Source organism: Anas acuta, chromosome 2 (genome assembly GCF_963932015.1).
Source record: "Anas acuta chromosome 2, bAnaAcu1.1, whole genome shotgun sequence".
In the NCBI taxonomy this organism is placed as follows: Eukaryota; Metazoa; Chordata; class Aves; order Anseriformes; family Anatidae; genus Anas; species Anas acuta.
Window position 1 is genome coordinate 40,552,550 of NC_088980.1, and position 12,176 is coordinate 40,564,725.

General features: G+C 38.6%; 1 protein-coding gene across 4 annotated transcripts in view; it reads left to right on the forward strand.

Annotated features, from left to right (window-relative positions):
• The window catches only part of RARB (retinoic acid receptor beta), a 320,997-nt gene that overhangs the window by 46,017 nt on the left and 262,804 nt on the right, over positions 1 to 12,176 (forward strand). Inside the window, exon 3 of one of the 4 annotated variants that reach the window (XM_068674399.1) lies at positions 623 to 743. The exons of the other annotated variants lie outside the window; for them this stretch is intronic. The gene's annotated coding sequence lies outside the window, so the exon portion shown is untranslated. The remainder of the gene's footprint in view (positions 1 to 622; positions 744 to 12,176) is intronic. 4 annotated transcript variants of the gene reach the window in all.

Here is a 12,176-nt window from a genome sequence, read left to right on the forward strand (position 1 = left end):
TTGGTAAATGTGCTAATTTGAATAGCTGAGTGAGAGTTTACCCTTTCTTTATAGAACCCTAGTCAATCCGTTTGGTTAAAAAAAGGGCTATAAATGTCCTCAGCTGGAGATTTTGATGGGCTTCTGTGTTATGTAGCAGGGAGCCTGAAGAAGCTGATTGAGATGTCAGAACTTTCCTTTCCTTTCAGTGTTTTCTGATAAAGGTGTACTGTAGTGAATTCAAAAAAAAAAAAATATCAAAAGTGAATGAAGAAGTCTTCAAATATTTGTCTAGGTTGTTTTGTTTTGGGGAAGAGCTACAAAGCATATTATGGTTTTGGGAAAGGCACTACAATCTCGTGCTTACAAAACCAAAGACTTCACAAACTTCACTCTTCTAAAAGGGTCACAGGAAAGGTCACTGCATTTCTAGGTCTGCATTTGTAGGAATGGTCTTGAAATAGAGATTTTTTTTTCTGTTTGTGTCATTCCCTCTGCTCTTACTTGCAGGGGATGCAGTCTCTTGAGTGCCTTGAAAATCGGCTTCAATCAAAATGTTTTTCTTTGCACTTAATTGGCTTCCAGGTTAGTGTTCCATCTGACACCAGAAATAGATACAGGATCATCTCTTTTTGATTTACAGAGTTCTGGATGCGTACCCTAGGTGAAGTACTGCGAGAAACTTCAGATTTCTGAGAATAAAATACTAGCATAGGATTTCTTCACCTGGATCTCGACTGTAACAGATGAAACAAGATTGTGTGGTAGGTAGCAATTTTCTGCTATGGCCCCACTTTGTAGGCAAGTTACCTTACATCTGTCTGTCTGTCTAGCTATAAATGTATGTGAGAGTGTATATGAAGCTAGAGGGAATATATATTTATATTACATAGTATTTAGTAACACTTTTATAAACCATATCCAGATTTTATTACTGTACATGTAGATTTTTGTACTGACCATATTCTAGTGTATTTGGGGAGGTGTTTTTTTATTTTTATACTAGGCTCACCCTGGCACAGTGGCTAGATGAGGTTTTGAAATGAAATTTCCAGGTTTCATTCAGTAGCAGAGTGGTGCACACTTAGTGCATTTATGCCTAGGAAAATAAAGCATTCATGAGCAGTTGGTGTGGAAATGCTTTTCAGTGTGTGCTCTGAGCTGCAAGGTATACCACAGCTGCCTTCTTCAGAAGTGTTACGGCTGGTGTTTGCCAGTTCTATGCAAACAACTGGAGGAATCTCCCTTATTTTTATAGTTCCTTACTGTGGTAATCACAGGCTTCAGTGATTCAGCTACATACCAGTAGTCTTGGAATAACTATACGATGAGCAAAGCTGGGTCGGTTTCACAGTCAGAGGAGAAGCGTTCTCTTCTAGTGCTCAGATACCCTATGACCATGAGAGCCTCAAGAATAGGAATGGTCTTGGTGGTAGCTTCATAATGTAGGCACATCATTACAGCAGGACTCACCATTCTTCACTGATGGTGTGGAGAAAACTCTGGGTGGCGTGCACTAAGTACCTTGACACCAGTAGCTCAAATGTCCTCAGTCCAGGAACTGCTGAAAACCCTCTGAGTTCTCTGTGCATAGTGTAAATGAAATCTAACAGACAATTAGAAAGAGTGATTGCTTACTTTATGTAACTGAGTTAATTTGTACCTGGGGGTTCAGTGTGTTGGTGAAGAAGTGGAGGCTGTTGAGGCTGCTATGTCCTATTTGTCCCATCTGTGGGGATCATGAAGGCTCCTTGAATATGGATACAGTCCCAGTCGATGATGGTCTTTCAAAGTAATTAACTAATTTTCACTCATATTTGCCCACCAAGTATCTGCATGGACTGCAGATTTGAAGGAAATTGGGTGTATTGCTTTGCTTTTTTTGTATTTTTTTTTCCAATGGTACAACTGACTCATTTTGTAGCCAAACTTATATGATTTGCAGAAGACATTTTAAAAATCGTGTTTAATGTAGTGTTGATGTGTAATGAGTGTGTAATCTTCATCTTGAGTGAATTTTTATTTTTTTTAACTTCCTGAATGCTACGAAAAAAACCTTGAAAACATCAGTGTTTTTTGGGGAGGTGGGGGGAGGTGTATTATGAGCTTTCAGGAAAAAGGCAATATCTGCTTGTGTTGGGAGATGTTGCTGTGTTATTTCTTATGTCAAGATGAGCAGAATCACTTTTAAGAATGGACACTGTAGAAATAGAGGTAAAAGCACACTGCCACAAGGGAGCAATTGCAGTTGGGTTTTTTGGTTTTTGTTTCAGATACATGCTCTGGTTTTGTTCATATGTTCAAGTGCCAATTTCATTTAAGACAAATGAGGTGAATTTAAAATGTGAAACTGTACTTTCTGAAGTGTTCTACAATATTCTATGGTACATAATTAAATAGAGGAGACCTGTTAACATACAGGGATGTGTTTCTCTCTATATATTTTTAAAGCAGTTCAAAGTCATACTGTAATTTATTTTTCTTTCAACTCCTGCTTTCCAGAATGGCGCCATTGCTAGGTACTTCACACTGTAGATACAACAGCTGTGTTAATTAAGTAGATATGTCACAGCACTGAAGCCAGTGCCTGCTGCCACTGTGCATAGGCAGCCAAGAGCTACAGCAAACAGCCTCACAGCAGCTTTAGCAATGTAATACCAAGTGTAGGAAAACAAACAAACACAAAAAATAAGCTATGGTATAAAAAAAAATATATATATAAGACAGAAGATGATACTTGGAGTGCATTAATTGCAAGTATAAAAGATGTGAAATGTGCATTCATGATACCATAAAACAGTTATTACTGATTATGATAAATCAATAAACAGCACTGCAGACAGATGTTAGCAATCTCAGCGTAGGATTTATGGAAGACTTTCTTTCCTTGTAGCTTTATAATGCCTGCCTTCCTCCCCCCTCTTTTTTTTTTTTTTTAACCCAATGTTGAGATGTCTGGTGCGTGGTCAAAGAGATCCTTTAACGTTTCCATAAGGAATTTTATTACTCTAATGTCTGGACCAAATTTGGAGACATCATCCTCGCAGGTTTCCTGCATGTCCATTAAGAAACTTGCATAGCCTCTTCCTCTTCTCTGAAATGCTGATGAAAGTTGCTGAGTGTTTCAGATCTGCTGCGCTCTTCTCAAGCTCATTGTATTTCAGTGACTGGCAAAATACTTTTTTTTCTTTTTTATGTGGTACTTGCTTTCACCAAGGTTCATTTTAACTATATCTGCTGAGGGCAAAATGCTCTTCTATGACTTAGGTTTGTTGCAGATGTGCAGGTGAGACAATCTCTATAAACATGATGGTAATTGTTAGTAATTGGAGGGGTGTGGGTTTTTTTTTCCATCTGTAAAAGGATCAAAGCTCTATCATACAGCTGCTAGGAGGGCTACTGAGGACAGCAGTAAAAGCTGAACCTCCAAAAGGATGGAAGTGGAGTAAGTCCCAACACAAGCTTCTCTGTGGTTTTGAGGCTGACTGGCAGGTTTCCAGGTGGCAGATGCTGCCAGCAACATTTTGTTGTTTGCTGTGAACCACTTGCAGTGCTGCAGAGTGAAGGCAGCATGTGGCTGTTCAAAATGGCAGCATCGCCCTGGAAGAAAAAGGAAAGAGTTGTGGCTTCTTCAGAACAGAGGCTGCCACGTTACATCTTAAAAAATAATCCAGCAAGTGCCAGGAATAAATTAGTATTAACCTGCTTGCTTGTCTTAGAAGGTAATGAAAGAGTTGTATAAACATTGTTAGTTCTATAATAAATTGTTCAGAATTGTACAATAATACGGAACTATTATTTTAAAATCAAACCCTACTGTGCATGATGTAGGAATTCTTGAAGCATGTGGAGCTGTCAATCACCAAATCTCCAGATACTTTCAAAGAATCTCTATATAAATGGATGAAAGGCCAAGTTAGAAGTTCCTGACTTCTGCGTCTTTACAGCTATGGAGCTGTGGGGGCTGGCAAAAAAAATATAAATAAATAAATAAAAGTCCCCCAATTTCTGTTTTAATTTTTGTAATTCAAAACAAAATGAAGCAACTAAAATACAGACATAAGTTTAAATTTTGCAAACTCTCAGACATGCAAGTAGCTATGTACATATCATTGGACCCAGGGAACTTAGTAAGTATTAGTAACCCCAAAATTTTCCACACTTTTTTTTGCATGTTCCTATTACATTATTAAAGTGGGAGATTCTTTTTTCCCATTTTATTTTTTTTTTTTTAAGATTGCAGAATTTCTTTTTCATTGATAACCTTGTTCTTTGGACACAGGAGTTATGGTGCACAGCAATGTAGGTGAATTGGGGATGTTGCAATACTGCCACATGGTGCAGAAATAGCTAAATGCTAGGATTTGCTTGATCTGCTTAGGTTCTGTTTAGTTGTATGTGAGTGGAAGGTGCAGGTACCTATGAAAATGAGTTGATAGTAAGGAACTAGTACCTGGAAGTCATGACTTTTTGGGATGGGTGAAGAGCATTGTTGTGCAAGGTCACTATAGCCGCGATAATTATAACAGCTCTCTTCTGGCTCACTGTCTTCATTTACGTACCCCTCCTTTTGTTTAGTAAATGATATGAATTAAAAATGTTTAAAAAATACTTTAGTTAGTTGCAGAAATATGCATATGCTTACCTCTATTTCAAGATCTTGTATTATCTTGTTGCTGTAACTTTTGTCTTTTACTCAATGCTGTTACCCCTGTCTCTTCTTCCTCCCTTTTTTATTTTTGCCGTGGTTATTGTCATACTTCAAATTAACCTATAAGCCCTGCAAAGGTGACTGTGCTTGTTTGGCAAAACAGCCTTTACAGTTTTTTTTTTTTTTTTTTTTTTTTTTTTTTTTTTTTTTTCAAATGCAGATGCAGATCAAGCCTTTTCTCTAATGAAGAGAGACTAGTAAGAGAGCCTTCTTCTTACATCTTGTGGACAAAAATCTTGATGTGCTTTAATTCAGTGTCAGAAATTTTTAACAGTTACCATTCATGATTATTTTTTCTAAGAACGTAAGGGGTCTTTGCCTTTTTGATACCCTCACAGCTGCTTTAATGAGAGATGCTCTTGAATTTCTTTGACATTTAATACGGTTTGTGATTATATGAGGTTAGATAGGGTGAGGACAGACAGCAAGAGAAGAGGCAGGTGTTTTATATCTTTGAGCAATTTCTATTTCTGGAATACGACAGCATTTTAAATTAAAATATTCTAACGTAGTTTTTACTATTATTGTAGGTGCCATAGGTTTCACTGGGCTTCAAGTTTATCTTTTTTTTTTTTTCTCACCCTCAATTCGGATCTGTAGCAAACTTTAGTGCAGTGTCCTACACGTTATATTGAGTTGTGTCTTTAGAGATGTGATATAGCCTGAGATTATTCAGTGTGACAACACTTAACCTAACATAATTCAGTTCAGTGCACTGAGAATTAGAATGATACAATTTTTTGTTTCCTAGAGTGGGTACCCATCCATTGTCACTCTGGTTGCCATGGATTATCTGATAGGAACGTAAGAATATAGGAGTTGGCATGCCAGATCAAACCAGTGGTCCATCTAAGTCACTGTCCTCTCTCGTAAGAGGCTGCAGGTGAATACGTCAGACAAAAGTGTACAAAACTCTACAGTAAACTTAATGTCTTTTCCATGATGGTATCTTCTTAATTCTGTCTGTTAGACTTTTGTTTGTGCTGTGTAGCAAAAGGACCTTAAATCCCATGTGTTTTTTAAATCCCCTCTGATGTAACACTTGATTTTCATGTTATCTGTCTAAACCTTATCTGAATCCTGCTGTGCTTTTGATGTCAGTGTGGTATGGTAGCAGTGAATTCCACAAATTAATTATATGTTATAAATAGGAATATCTAATGTATCTTGTCTTGTTTTGCAAACCTCAAAGATGCCTTCTAGTAGATGTCTCATCTTTAAACTAAAAGGATTCCCATCGGTGTTTCCAGTTTCTACCCTGCAGGATTCTTCCTGTGCCTGTAATGTTTCTAGCAATTCCTCCTGTCTACACCTTGCTTATGTTACAAGAACAGATCACAATATTTCATATAAAGGGTATGCAGTCATTTTACATAGTAGCAGTACGTTTTCTATAACACTTCAATATTGATATAAGGAATTCAGGGGAAGAGAGATGTTTACAGTCAGAATTATTTTTTTTTAATGTTTGATTGCAGATGCCCGAAAATGGTGCTGGAATCATTACTGCAGTGAGGGATTGGTTCCTAAATGTATGTCAAAGCCTGCACAGCGTTAGCAAGAGTTCCTTTCATTTTAATAGCCTTTTTTCCTTTTAAGCTAGTGTTTCTGTAGTTTAATTGGTACACTTCCTAACTTCAGGCATTATTTCTTTCGTGTTTTAGTCAACTCAGTTAAGTTCATATGGAATTGAAAACTATGCTTAAAGTAAACCTAACTCAGTAGTTTGCTTCGTCAGTTAGCTTGGCACTGTTAATTCAAAAGGTATGCTTTAGTAAGAGACACGAATCTGTACTTTGGTCTTTTGATGTTACCTCCATGCAAAGTTTTTTAGTGTATGATACACTCTAAACTTTTCTTTTATGCCTCTTTTAATTTGTTATGAACTTGTGTTTTTAAAAATTAATCAAGAGCTGGTATTCCTTGGTATTCATTTGCATGTGTGCTGAAATGCCATTCCTCATTGGAGATGGCAGCAACGCCTTTTCATATGGCTTCGGTGTGGCAGTTGATAGTAGTGCCCCTTGAATGCAGTCCCGCCTGTGTGGAGCCCTTAAATTCATTGCACACATTCAGCATCAGCTGCAGTGTAAGACCTAAAGCAGTTGGATGAGTAAGCAGCTGTATGCAGAATTTTAACAAAAATGTTTAGTTTTTGATGAACCACAGTGAATTCATCTGTTGGGAGTAGATGGTTTATTTTGTAATGTAAAATTAGATCTATAAATCTGACTGCAACTTTGCTGGGTTCTTTTCCTACAAAACTGGCAGCCTCCTCTGTCCACTGTCTTAGACTCTAAAATAAATAATGAAAACAACCATAAACACAGGATTTGATATTGATTTTCTGGAGTTTAAGATAATCTGAGGTCTTCAGAGATCAGTATCCTTTACTGTGTCATACACATATGTATGCTGCTGCTATAAAAATAAATAACTGAAGCTCTTTAAGGTCTAGTTTGTGAAAAAGATGAAACATTTATTGGCCACTATATTTTGAACATTGTATTTCTGAAGCTGAATTTGATGCTTTGCGTCCCATAAAATAAAAATGATGAGATTGAAGTCAGTAATCAAAAGAAAAGGGCTCGGTGTGTAAGTCTCTTGCTACAATACACATGGCTGGTTGAACCAAGCTTTGTTTCTAATACACTTTTATAAATTTTTAATGATAGCTAATGAATCAAAAGTTGAGAGGCCTTTGAGATGTTATTTATCAGCTTTTTTCTTTGTGGTATTTTGTGGTGCATCTCCTAGGTCCCTCAGGTTGCAGTCTGTTTCCAAGATGTGGCTTGACGTTCTCCTTACAGCATTTTGTAGGTCTTCAGTGAATACTAGGGTGGGGTTCAATGATTCTAATTTTGAACTTTTCACATCAACAGATGTTGTAAAGGCATGCAGGAACAAAATGATGCTTGCTTAGTTTCATTCAGAACGTGTTGGTGTTCCCTGAAAGGACAACCCATGCGGCTCGGGCGGTCTCGTTTGCTCCTTGGTGTTTTTCAGCCCTGACCCATCCCACCAGGTGCCGCTATAATGCAGTGATGCCTGAAGCCTGTGAGGAAACAGGAAGATATACAGTCCCCAACTCCTGATTAATACAAATAAAAAGGCAAAGGAAATTGCAGCCTGCACCCTGTGACCTGACCAAGCCATTGTAAGTCATCAAGGAAGCCTTGATGAATCAGGAGCAATCTCCTAAATATCAGAGGGCGATACGGCTCTATGGGATATTGTACCTACCGTGATACAGATTTCTGCAGTGTGACCATATTACAGCATCAATTTGAGAGGAGAGGGAAAGGAAATTTAGGAGTCAAGCCGCAGAAATAAAAATGATTCGCAGGGAAGTGGCTCAGCAGCTTACAGTTAGTTTTGCCTCTCCGAGTCCATGATCTATGCCAACAGGCACGTCTGCACAGCACGGGGAGCGCTCTGTTTGCCACCTGCCCCGAGCACGGTGGTCTCTGTGACTCAGCAGGCATCGCTGGTGGCACCTCAGGAGTGGCGTTTTGGCAGGAAAGAAAATGCGTGAAGCAAAATCGTGATGTAAATTGAAAGCGAGCCTTCTGCCAGCCACCCAAATGGAATCAATTGCACCATAAATTGGGTAACCGAGATTGCTCCTGCCTGTGGATCCTCTGAGTCTCCAAGCAGTGTAGCAGAAGGGGATTGTGTGGTGCTTCTTAGGGCAGTGTGTGTGTACTAAGTGGGAGGGAAACCCCACTGATGGACTTAAATGGCCGAATACAGGGAAAGAAGATAATCACAGTAAGTGTCTTTTAGAAGTGGCTGTTATGCTGTTTTTCAAGGGAATGGTCTCCAGTACAGTAATAAGAAATAAGGCAATAGTTATCAGTGGGTCCCAACTTGGTAGCAGGGCTTATGGTACCTCATATTTGACATATAGTTAAATCTTGCAGTTTCTGGAGAATCCAGAAAGAATCAGATCACTGCTGGGTGGCACAACAAGTTTTGAGCAAGACCTCCCTTTCTCCTCAACTTTTCATCTCTGTGTCCCACCCAGAAAGGTGTCAAGATACACAGGAGAAAAAGATGATAGTGTAAGGCTGATTTTCTGACTTTGTCAAACAAAAATAGTGCGTCCAGCACTTTGCTGCTGCTTTCATCGAAATTCGTACTGATGTGAGGCCTCTCCAGTTTGCTGTGCAGGCAGTTTGTGGTAGAACCAGAACTTCAGAGGTGATTATGTGAGAACTCGGTGTGATTCATCAGAGTCAAGCTGTGTTGTTCAGTTGTTAGGCTTTGTGCCTGTAATTATTCTCAATTTTTTATCACAGGATGCTGCTGAAATTCTCAGAGGAACGGGAGGGGATGATGCAAGTTGAATTGAACCAAAATTTCAGAAAGTTGTTGATGGCAAGGCTGAACTCATTCTTCACTGATAGAGCTAGAAGGCAGAAAGCAACCGAACTGTTGCTTGTGTTGAGATGGAAGAATTTGGAGGCAGGACACTTGCTTATCCCTGTTTTTCAGGCTGATGTTCTCTTCCCCAAGCTCTCCAGAAATAGCAGAGCCACAGTAAGGATCTTGAAATATTATTTCCGAGGATCTGATAGAATAAATATTTTCCAGGCATATTTGGAAGGCCTTTTAGAACCACCTCTCCTTGCAGGATTTAACTCGTTTATCTGATCTGGGAATGAAAGCAAAAGTAGCTGTTGTCATCTTCCAAATTAAGTTATAAAGACTAGCTAATAGTAGCATCTTCAGAAATCATTTGTATGCTAAATGGAACAAGTGAATTTTGTCTGTGTTAATTTATTCCAGATTACTTCCAATTTTAGAGAGCCCTGTGTATGACGGGGATAACACTCGGTCCAAATTATTTTCTTACATTGCTTTTAAATGGAATTACACACACTAGTGTAAGCTGCATGCATTATACGTGCCAGACAATTGCACTTGAGGCTGCAAGCCTACATGTTACATCTCTTATGGCAATTATATTTGAAACGCTGTATTTTGACAAAATTGTTCACGATGTACAGCCCTATCAGTACAATCCTGGCTGCCCAAGTGTAAACAGTTTACGTTCATAGAGTTGGAAGGTCTAATGCAGTATAAGTAATTGGACTGCTGAATGGCTGAAATAGCTCTGACTGGGATGTTTGGGCAGACCTCCTTCTGACTGATATAACACGATATTCATATCGTTGCCTTTGAAGACTTGCATTTCAGTAGGCATGCTGTACATGAAAGTGTGCAGTCTACATTAACAACTTAACTCTTATGAGTAAACCTTATTAAACTTTATCCTGGAAAGTTGATAGTAGAAGCTGGCTGAAGTTAAAAGTAAGCTTAGTAGCCCAAAGCAAAATTACTTTGAACCTAAATGTATGGGATAAGTCTCAAGTGCTAATCAGAATATATAGGATATTTTCAGCTATTAGTTATAATTAAGATCTTAACTATTTTTTTTTTAACTTAACAACTGCAACAGTTTCTTTAGCCTGGGCTACTCTTCTAGCTGTCTTAAAATATACTTTAATCGGGATTTCATGACTGCACACAGAAATCTGGAGCCAGAGGCTCAGCTGGCAAGAGGTGACTGTGAGCAGACTTCCTGAAGTCAGTAGAGTTGCTCTGGTTACACCTTCTGAGGATCTACCCTATGAGATCAGTGACTCTCCAGACGTATGTATTCTCGGTCAAATTTAGTGAACTTGGAAGAGTCAAAAGACTTCAGAGAGGACATTGTTTCTTTTAAAGGTTGATTGGACCTTTATCTATGTTGAGTGCTCCCCATAGTCTGATTAGTAGGGGGCATTCATTACATATTTCTGGGATTAATTCAATTTTGCTTTCAACTCTTATTTTTTTTTCTTCTGAGAAATCAGATGGCTTGATAGTAATTCCCTGCTGACCTCTAAATCCCTAAATCTCTTTCCTGTTTCTCACTTCTTTAAGGTATTAAGTGTTACTCAATAATGTGGAAGTTAGCGTGTCTGGCCGTGTGTGTTTAATTTCACTGCGTTAAACATAAATTGTTTCAAAACCATTTTATTTCAAAACATCTATATTTTGCACAACACACCATCAGGCACAGTGGTAAGGTTAGTTGAGATTTGTTGGCTTCCAGCTACATCAAGTACTTCAAAATATCATAACCCAAATGTAAAATTGCATCTTCCTGCAATATTGCAGAAGCTTGGCCATGAATCTCCAGGCTAATGAACTTTGTCTGAGGATATTTGCCTTTCCAGCTGCTGAACTTGAAAATTGAAAGTGTGAGCTCCTAGTATATAGGTCCCCAACCCACAGTAAACCACCCTATAATCCAGGCAGACAAGGGAGAGCACAGTAATGCCTGTAGCACATTGCTTGTACAGTATGTGTGCTGTACTTTGTGGGACCATAGACTCGCTAAAGAGGCTCACGTGAGATTAACTTGCGGGGCCGTGTTTTAGCACGTGCAGCTGCATCCATTTATCCTAGATACTGATACAGCTGAACTGTTGCCAAGTACCAGGCAAAAGGCAAAGTTCATATGTCTGGAGTAGGATCTCACTTTATTACAGAGGGTCTGTAGTGGACAAAGTCAGGGAATTTCTACATCTTGTACATTAAACTTAGTAGCCACTCACTGATGTGCTTTGGGAAACGTTAAGAGTCATCCCTGGATCCATTGGTCTTAGGTACGCTCTCTGAGGTCAGGGAAAGGATTATCCCCTCTGAATAGCATCTCTTATTTTTTCTTCCCATTGACTTAGGCTGTGTGAAGAACTAAGTTAAAGACCATCACTTAAAACATAAAGAAAAGGGCTGTTTTTTTGCACGAGCATATTTTCTTAGGAGCCTCATGGGAGTATTTGTACTAGCAGGGCTATTGAGTGTACACAAAAGGGTTTTTGGTTTTGTGTTTGTTTGTTTTAATACCTATATAGGAGGCTGACAATGTCTGTATCTTCTGAGCTTATGAATCTGAACTATCTGCTAGGTTGTGGGATATGTCATAGAACTTGAACTAAGCAATCTAATAGGGTGGTTACTGGGAAATGTGCATTAGTGGGAACGTTAATGCGCTCTCTATATTGAAACCAGGTTTGACGATGTTTATATAGCCCATGGGCCAAAGGATGACGTTAGTATGAAGGAGGTGGATTGTTTAACTGAGAGTTGAAACTTGTCATGTCTGTATTAGTGACACTAATGTTTTATGTGCACTGTTTCTAGGACTGCTTCTCAATGTGGGATTATGATAATTCCTGATCAGTTGTGTCTTTGTAAAAAAACAAACAAACAAACAAAAAACTATGCATAAAAAAACTAAAATGCAAGGCAGCTCTTCATTGCATAGACACCAGTTACATCATAGTTTATGGCCCACCTGGGGTTTGAAAAAAGAAAAAAATGTTTCTAATAAGAAGGTTCTTGATCAACAAAATGTGAAAGGACTTAGCAATTTTAGTTTGCTAGGATATGTCTAGTTTGGCTGGCCTCATTTCAGAGCAAAGCATAAATC